The following is an 8,924-nucleotide window of genomic DNA, read 5'->3' on the forward strand; positions in this document are numbered from 1 at the left end:
ATATATATATATATATATATATATATATATATACTGTATATATATATACTGTATATATATATAATTATTATTTTTTTTTTTAGTTTATTTAGTAAGTCATGTGTTAATACCTATTTTGGAATCATCTCTGTTTAATATATTTAATTAATCTATAAAAAAAATGTTTGTATATAAATACATTTATGTGGTAATACCTATTTTAAGATAATCTATATTTAATTTAATCTATAAGAAAGATTTATATATTAACACAGTCATATGGAAATACATATTTTGGGATAATCTATATTTATACATTTAATTTTTACAAATGAAAGCTGCTTCATTTCAACATTTCAATTGATAATTTTCCCTTCTTATTTGGAACTTGATGGAAGCTGACCAAAAGATTATTCAAAACAATTGACAAGTCATACTCTCTCTCTCTCTATACTGTATATATATATGTAGTTGAGATATTTTTAATATAATAAAACAGACAATGTAGTAATGTACACCTATGATGCACATTAATTAAAAAAAAATGTTTTACATTAATGAAGCAAGTTATAAAGTTGCTTGGCAACCATATACAGTTAACTTAAAGCCCCTTAACAACAAGTTCCTCTTCTTGACTGGTTTGAGACACAAATCTACCATGTTATAATCTGAAAATCTCTACAGGTTAACACATTCCTACTGGCATCTCATATAGTGCAGCAGCGAGCGTGCTCAGAAGTTAACCTCAGATTTCCCATCAGGCCGTGCGTGACACATCAGAACAGAAACACAGGGCATGAGTCATGCTTCACTTCAAAATGCACCAACCTGCGTCCGCCGCCGCTTTACACTCCTCCCTCACGCCGTTCAGAGCCAGATGAGACGGTCTGAATGAAGGCCCTCCATTGCACTGGGACTCGAGAGGAGACCGGGGCGAGAGCGGTAAACCCGGTCTCCACTGCTGTTAGCATACGCTCCGGTCTAAAACAGACCGAAGACTCGCTCTCATTCGCTCGAGCCACACAAAGACTCATTAGCTGCAGCCAGCGGAGGGCTGGAGATTGTGCACAGCGACGCCTGCCTGAGAGATCACATGGGTGGGAGAGAGAGAGAGAGAGCTGTGCCTGTGCTCCTGCAGATATTTTTACCATCATCAGAGGGAGGGAGAGAGAGAGCGAGAGGGAAAACAGACAGCGGAGAGACAGTCGATAGCAGGCACAGCACCATAATCTGTAGAGGTGAATGAGGGCAACCAGAAAGGAGCCAAAAACACTCATATTAACAGTCAAACACACACACTTGGGCTCAATGGGATTTGTGCTAATGAACTTGTGCTGCACTTGTGCTTCATAAATACTCCTTTCCAGGCGGGTGATGTGACTCACAGGCAGTCTCGCATTCAAACACATTAAACATCAGAGCTGGATGCTGTAATTGAATATACAGTGTGATGGTAGAAATGCATGAGCTGGTATTTATTGTACTGTACTGTATACACTACATGTTTTTGAAGTCACTTTTGCTCACCAAGTCTGCATTTATTTAATTACAAATACAGTAAAAACAGCAATATTGTGAAATATTATTACAATTTTAAATAACTGATTTCGATTTGAATATATTGTAAAATGAAATTTATTCCTGTGATGCAAAGCTGATTTTTCAGCATCATTACTCCAGGCTTCAGTGTCACATGATCCTTCAGAAATCATTCTAATATGCTGATTTGCTGCTCAAGAAACATGTCCTATCATCATCAATGTTAAAAGCAGTTTTCTTCAGGATTCATTTATGAATAGTTTTGCTGAAATAGAAATCTTTTGTAACATTAAAAATGTCTTTACTGTCACTTTTGATCAATTTTATTTTAAAAGAACAACATACTTTTAAATGGGAGTGTACATTTTTCTGATTATTAGAGGGCAAGGCTGTTTTATGATATTTAAATGTAAACAAACAGAAAAGTGCATAATTTTCTTAATGTGAGAAAAATGTATGTTTGATAAGCGAAACGCTAGTTGTTGACGGTTGCCAAGTAACAATATGATTCACTGCATTAATACAGAATTCAATTGATGCACAGTCACTGGAGGGTTTTAAATGTGCCTCAACCAATCAGACTTTAGAATAGGAGCAATCTGTTTGAATAATCAAATGAGATGAAGTTGGTTTTATTTATGAAGAATTTGAGTCCCTGGATGATCCACAAACACACATCACCACATGAATAATTATTAATCAAACAATTTTCTGTTGCATTTCAAAAAAACATTTATTGTAAGATATATTGTTAGTTAGTTTGCTCATTAAATAATATATAATATAAGATTAATACAAAAAGAGTGTTAAAAAACAATGTAATGACAGTTCTGGAGAATAATATTCACATTTAGGTTTGACTATATCCAATATTCATGGCATACTTTTACTGACGATTTAAAATTATGCAGAGAGAATTCAAATTATTTAGAATATCATGATTATTTTATCCAGCCATTAAGTTTTGACTAGTTTTGTTTTCCTTTCTTGTCTCATGCCTTTCAAAAACAAATTTTAATGGCTTCTTTCATTTAAACTTCAGTCACAAAAACAGTGTTAGAGTTGTTTGATTTATTTCTCCAAATTAGTTCAGTGAATTGATTCAAAACTCTGATTCAGTGATTTCTTTGTGCCATCACAGAATGTTCACAGACATCTTTTATGTGGCATTTTTCATACGTTAAAATATTTCGTATGAATATATGCATGCAAATTTGTTGTTTATGACTATTTAGTGTTTTATTGGGGCATATATATGACATTTTTTACTTTCATTTAAAGTGGTCATCGGATGCTACATGTTTGATGCACTTTTACAAGCAGCATTTACTTCCGACATCTGAGCGGCTGAAGACGCTGTGGATTTCGTTTGTTTTTGAAGGGAATGTGCCCCCGATCTACATAAATGCGTTTATGTGCGCGCAAATCATTCCTGATCCAGCTTCACCTACAGAAGTGAGTGTAAGGTTTTTTTTTTAAATTAATCTTTGCAAATCGCCTTTCCTAATAATGTGCTAATTAGCAAGTTTCACGATGAATGCGGACAGTCCCTAAAGCAAACAGTCCCTCAGAGAGCGGCTCGGAAGAGAGGGGCGGGGGCAGCAGAGCTCATTAACATTTAAAGGAAAATGCTACAAAACAGCTTGCTCTGAAAAGAGCTGTTTTTGACAGGGTAAAAAAGGTGTTTTCTACACTTACAATGAGACCTTTTAACCAAACTATGTTACAGACTTTTCATTAAGACCCTAAAGAATCATATCAACTTGTGGAAAATGGGCATCCGATGGCCCCTTTAATGCAATTCATTATTTTTTGCCCCCCCCCCCTGTATTTTACTTCTTGGTTGAATCATTTTGAATCTATTTGTGAACAATAGCTTATTTGGTTGAAACGGTTATTCTGAATGAATCATTTCCATGGATATATTTAAATATCTTGAATATCTCAAACAGGCTAAAAAATATTGCGATATAATACACCCGGCCCTCCACATGATCAGTAAATAAAGCAGGAATTTGGGTTAAGAGTGCATCTAAATTAGTCTAGAAAGCTCCTGGGAGAAGAGCTGTGGAGCTATCGTTAATGTTAGCATTAGAGTTCTTGCTTCAGGAAATCCTTCCACTCGACGGCACATAAACGGCACAGAGAAACACAAACAGAGAGTGTGGTCATCCAGCTATTAGAGGTGGAATAAATGCAGTGTCAAAGCAGTTTTGCAGCGTTGTGTGACGGCCGCTGCAGTGAAAGCGGAGCGGGACGACTCGTCCTCTGCTCAAAACTAAATCTCGCTTATTAGACTCTCTCGAGTAATAAGTAAAGTCCAGCAATTAAAAATGTGGCAAACAGTCAATATACCTCTCTGCAACAGAAAGCCTAATTCCTGCTGTAATTATTCATTTTAAGCCTATCTAATTCCTGCTAATAGTACTGTATTTCCACTTGCTTAAAACAAGGATGGACTTAATATGATGTGAGAAGCCTCTAAATCAACAAATCCTTCAAAGAAAGAATATTTAAGCACCAATCATTTTAAAGTGCTTAATCCCACCCTTAACAGATTTCATAGTGTGTTTAAACTGTTTCAGTGGAAAGGCAGCTGGGTTCAGGAGGAAAGCGCTTGAATGTGTGTTTTGGATTTAATAAAGGTTTAAATCAGAGCTGCGTTTCTGGCCGCAGATGGATTTATCCTGGACCAGGTTTTCTTTTGGAAAATGTCTTGGGAGACAGCATAGAGCTTCTATGTTACCATCTGATTTGTGGAAAACTAACCATTAAAAGCTTTTGTGACATTGAGAATTTTGCAGTATTACAGTAGCACATTCTTGCTTCCTGCTTATCCACTGTAAATGATCGAATACTTCATTTCTTTCCATATAAAATGTTTATCCTGACTCGAATCTATGGCCTCGCGGGTCCGTGACCCATTAGAGAACAGAACAGAGAGTCATGAATGGCTCAGTGCTTGATTTCACCAGAAAAATCTAATTATTCTCTCTCGTTTCCTCTCCATCTTGGAATGCTGCCTATTGTATAACAGTCATATCTAATTTGCATTCCCTCTCTTTCTTATGGGATATCGTACCAGGAGCTCCATTACGTAAAGATGCAAAACATATGACTGGCGGTCAACACACACACACAAACACAAACACACACAAACAAACACACACACACACACACTGAGGCTCTGTTCCAAAACCTAGTGAGCTGCCTACGTGGGTAGCATTTTAAGTCCTCACAGCGGGAATGCAGTTCTGAAATGCATGATTATGTTGCCTTTTAAGATTAAGCATGTATTCTTGGTACACAAGTCAATCCCATAATGCATTTCGCTGTGCACAGTGAAAAAAATCCAGGATGGTATACAAGGTGAAAGAAATTTTGATTATAAATATATAGGTAGAGTTGATTCAATACTGAGAAGTGTAGATAAAAACGTTGATTTATTAATAAAAAATATATTCATTATAAACATATATACAGTATAGTATATAATATATAATAGATTATATTTACACAAATAGATTATAAATTGGTATATAATGAATGTAAATTCATATTATAAATTTAGTAATATAATAAAATGTGTGATTTAAAAAATATATTTTACATAATTGTTTGTGTATTTAATATGTATAAGAAATTGTTTCGTTTATCAGCTATTGAAATCTGTTTAAAGTCTTACAATTATGCTATTTTTCTTCTGTGAGCAAAACCCTTGTTTTTGTTTCTTTTTTTATTATTATTTATACTTAACATTTCTTCTTGCTGCTTTCTAAAACAAGTAGAAACGTAAGACCTGTTTTGTACCGTTTGAATAAAAAAAATCCTAAAATAAAATCCTAAATAAAAATGATAACATGATCAAATAATATACAAATATTTAAAAGAGTAAAAACAATAAAAAAAAAGAAAAATCAGCAACAATGTCTGATTTTGAATTTGTGTCATCAGGCATCAGAAACAGTAATTATCATATCATAAAACAACAAAATCTTGTGCACTTTATTGCATAAGTAATTTAATAACGTGCATAAGTAATTTGTATGATGCTGTGTATGTAGAATGTCTTGAATCAGCCACTTATGAAGTCTCATTTCATAAGAAGGCAGCTCACTAGGTTTTGTAACAGACCGTGACTGTATTGCTCGAACGCTTATATTCATGTCCTATTTTGTGATTTCGTGCATATGAGAAATATAGAGAATGTAAATATATTGCACTTTGTTTGCATAGACATTCTCTGACTATATTTAGGCCATATGCAAATGAGCAGTCTGGTTCCAAATCAAATAATTGGCTGTGACAGCGGCATGAAAAATGGAAGGCCGGAGCCAAAAAAAAAGTCATTATTTCTGCTGCCTGAGGAATTTAAAAGCGCTTTGTAATAACTGGATGGCTTTTAGCACGCTATTTTCTGGTGGTAGTACTGCTGATAAACTTTCAAGGAAGAACAATAAGCCAAGTCTTGACTGACAGAATGAGAAAAAAAAGCTTACGTCATTCTCAAACAACTCATTCAGAGCCTAAAGCGATGACTCAGCCGCAGTGATTAAAGTTTACGAGCGCTTTAAAGATAATGTCGTTTCTTGGCTCCGTTTGAACTCGAAGAACAAAACCAGAAGTGTGTCACTGAGAGGCCTGTGGATGGTGCTCAAAACAACTCGTATCTTCACACAATGACCGTCAGAAAGGAACACGTCTCTGCCTTGAGCATGTCGAGGATGTAACCTTTGAGTTTTCTCTTCAGTGCAGGGCTTTTGAGTCTCGAGTCGACACCCTCATTCCGTAGTCTAAGCATCCCTACTGAATGTTTTATAGGATGTTAGTAGTTCTGTGGTCTGTAATTAGCACCATACTAACCTCTGCCTGCCCTCAGGCCTGGGAAATCAGCACACTGAGTCATACAGTTCAGTCCAGTGTGCCTTTTTTCCCCCAGCCCTCCAGATAACGAACACTAACTAATGGCTGGAAGATGATCGTGTGTGAGTCACGCCCATAATCAAACCCAAAGGGTGTGTGAATTCAACAGAAGGTAATACTGTGTTATGTACATATGAAATTGGATGCTTGTTAAGTCAATATGACATCAAAATTACTTAACTCATGTTGGTTGTCTTTTTGTGGTCAATTCATGTGTATGCTGACAAATAATAATACTTTTTAAAAAATAAATATAATAACCTGTCCCGCCCCAGAAATGACATTACAAATCTCACTTTTTCACCTGACACTTCTAAACATATTCAATACAGAGACCACATTTTAAAATCCAATGGATAAAATCATTTAGTTCTCATTTAATGTTCTGTTTATTTAGGAAATAAGTCAAGTTACAGAAGAAAATGAGCATTTTGTGATGACTGTAAAGCATTGGTTCTCAACCAGGTGGCCTCAAGACAATTTAAAATAAGACAACATAAAAATTAAATTAGTAAAAATCAAACCAGGGTTTATGCGCCTAATTTTGACTATAATTTCTAGACCTGACTTTTCATGAAAAATTCTGCAAAAAGTCATGTAAATTAATAAAATCTTAAAATTCCATGAATTTTTATAATAAATATTTTTGTAGTTATGCCAAGCTAATATATATATATATATATATATATATATATATATTATCGGCCGATATGAGCCTGTCGCCGATATATCTGTATCGGCGAATATGCCGCCGATACGAACATTTTTTTTACAGAACATATAACGCAGATAAAATGCTTGAAATTGTGTAATTGCCTAGTTTGTCCAGCAGAGCGCGCTTCATTGTTTGCTTCTGGCGACCTGGATGAAACGCTTTAAAGCTTAAGTCTATGGAAAACCATTGAAACTTTATTTTCACATGATATTCCGCCATGATTCCAGTTCCAAGGGAACGTACATGTTACATTCAAAGGGCATTAAAGTGCGCGAGACGTGAATTTATATTTATTTACAGAGGTAAATTGTCACACTTCACACTTCTCTATTAAGTTTCGTCTGTGTGTGAAGACAGTAGCGCATATCCGTGAATGAATGTTCCAAAGAGAAATAAACTTAAATGGAATAAAGTTGGATGGAATTGAATTAAAGTTGAAAAAACTTCAGATTACTGTTCAGTGCACTGATGTCAGACTCATTTTGAATAAAGTTTATTGTTAAATGGCCTGCCTCCATCATTACATATCTTTGTCACATCATTATAAGTGTTTGATCACCACATTTGAGTGATCATTGCAAAAAATGTGTTTATTTATATATATTCTGTTTATGTATATACTGTATTCTATATATAGTACCAGTCAAATGTTTGGACACACGAATGGGAAAGTGTCCAAACTTTTGACTGGTACTGTACTATACTATACACAAAGAATATCGGCCGATATATCGATATCAGCCTTTTTTTTTACTCCCAAATATCGGTATCGGTAGCGGCCCCAAAAAACCCATATCAGTCGGGCTCTAATATATATATTCTAGGGCTGCCCCCTAATAGTCGAATAGAAGAGACTTGGTCGACAAAAATTTTAATAGTCGCTTAGTCGCAGAAAAAAAATAATAAATCCACAGGCGAAGTCACGCAGTCCGTGACGGACAGATCGTTAACGGCTAGTCTATGGTAATATAGTAAATCGGACAGGACATCCAAACACTTACCTATCATTCATCGACCTCAAATAAGGCTTATCATCTGAAATATGTAATATTAGCAACTTTACATCAATCTAATGTTAACCTAGAGAAATGTGCGCTATTCAAATTCAAGTGTTTGTGCGAAGAGTAGAAGCTGAAATGTAGCTCACTGCAGGACAGATGGAGGCGCCGGAGCGCTCACTTTCTCTTAAAATACTCCATCGTTCTTGGTCAAACAGATAAGAGTAATACATCTTTCAAATCTGTAAAGACTCTACATTTATTTGTGTGCACTCACAATACCGCACTTTTGTAAAATAATGAAAGCAAACAGGATGCGCTTTCTGCCATCTCGGTCTCTCTGAACTTGAGCGCGAAACTTCGTGTATATCTTTGCCTTACAGACATTAAAAATATATCTATAGAGAGTGAAATATCTACTTCCAAATGAACCAAGTCAAATGGAAAACAAATATTCTCAGATTATGTAATCTGTATGAAACATGCATACAGGCGCGTCCACTACTGCGGAGATGACGAGTCAGTGTTTCCGACTTAAGCCGAAAACAAAGAAAGCACTAGTTTATCAAATTATTAAAATGTTAATGCAGCCTCCTTACTGTTCCTCACTGACACCTTCATAATAATTTCTTCTGCCGGTGTGCTATGGCAAGCTTTATGCGTGTGCTTGAGCACTTATTGGGCTATGTAGGCAATTAAAAGCTCATTCAAATGATTTAAATGGTTTATTAATAAACGTGAGATTAGACTAATGCTTAAAAAGAACGACT

The 8,924-nt window shown here is 35.3% G+C and overlaps 1 protein-coding gene across 1 annotated transcript in view; it reads right to left on the reverse strand.

Annotated features, from left to right (window-relative positions):
- Positions 1–1,066, reverse strand: part of LOC107558606 (cysteine/serine-rich nuclear protein 3-like) — a 16,983-nt gene extending 15,917 nt beyond the window's left edge. The window contains exon 1 of the mRNA XM_016242267.1: positions 808–1,066. The gene's annotated coding sequence lies outside the window, so the exon portion shown is untranslated. The remainder of the gene's footprint in view (positions 1–807) is intronic.
- Positions 1,067–8,924: the final 7,858 nt, after the last annotated feature.

This window comes from Sinocyclocheilus grahami, unplaced genomic scaffold (assembly GCF_001515645.1).
Source record: "Sinocyclocheilus grahami isolate Dianchi unplaced genomic scaffold, SAMN03320097.WGS_v1.1 scaffold652.1, whole genome shotgun sequence".
NCBI lineage: Eukaryota > Metazoa > Chordata > Actinopteri > Cypriniformes > Cyprinidae > Sinocyclocheilus > Sinocyclocheilus grahami.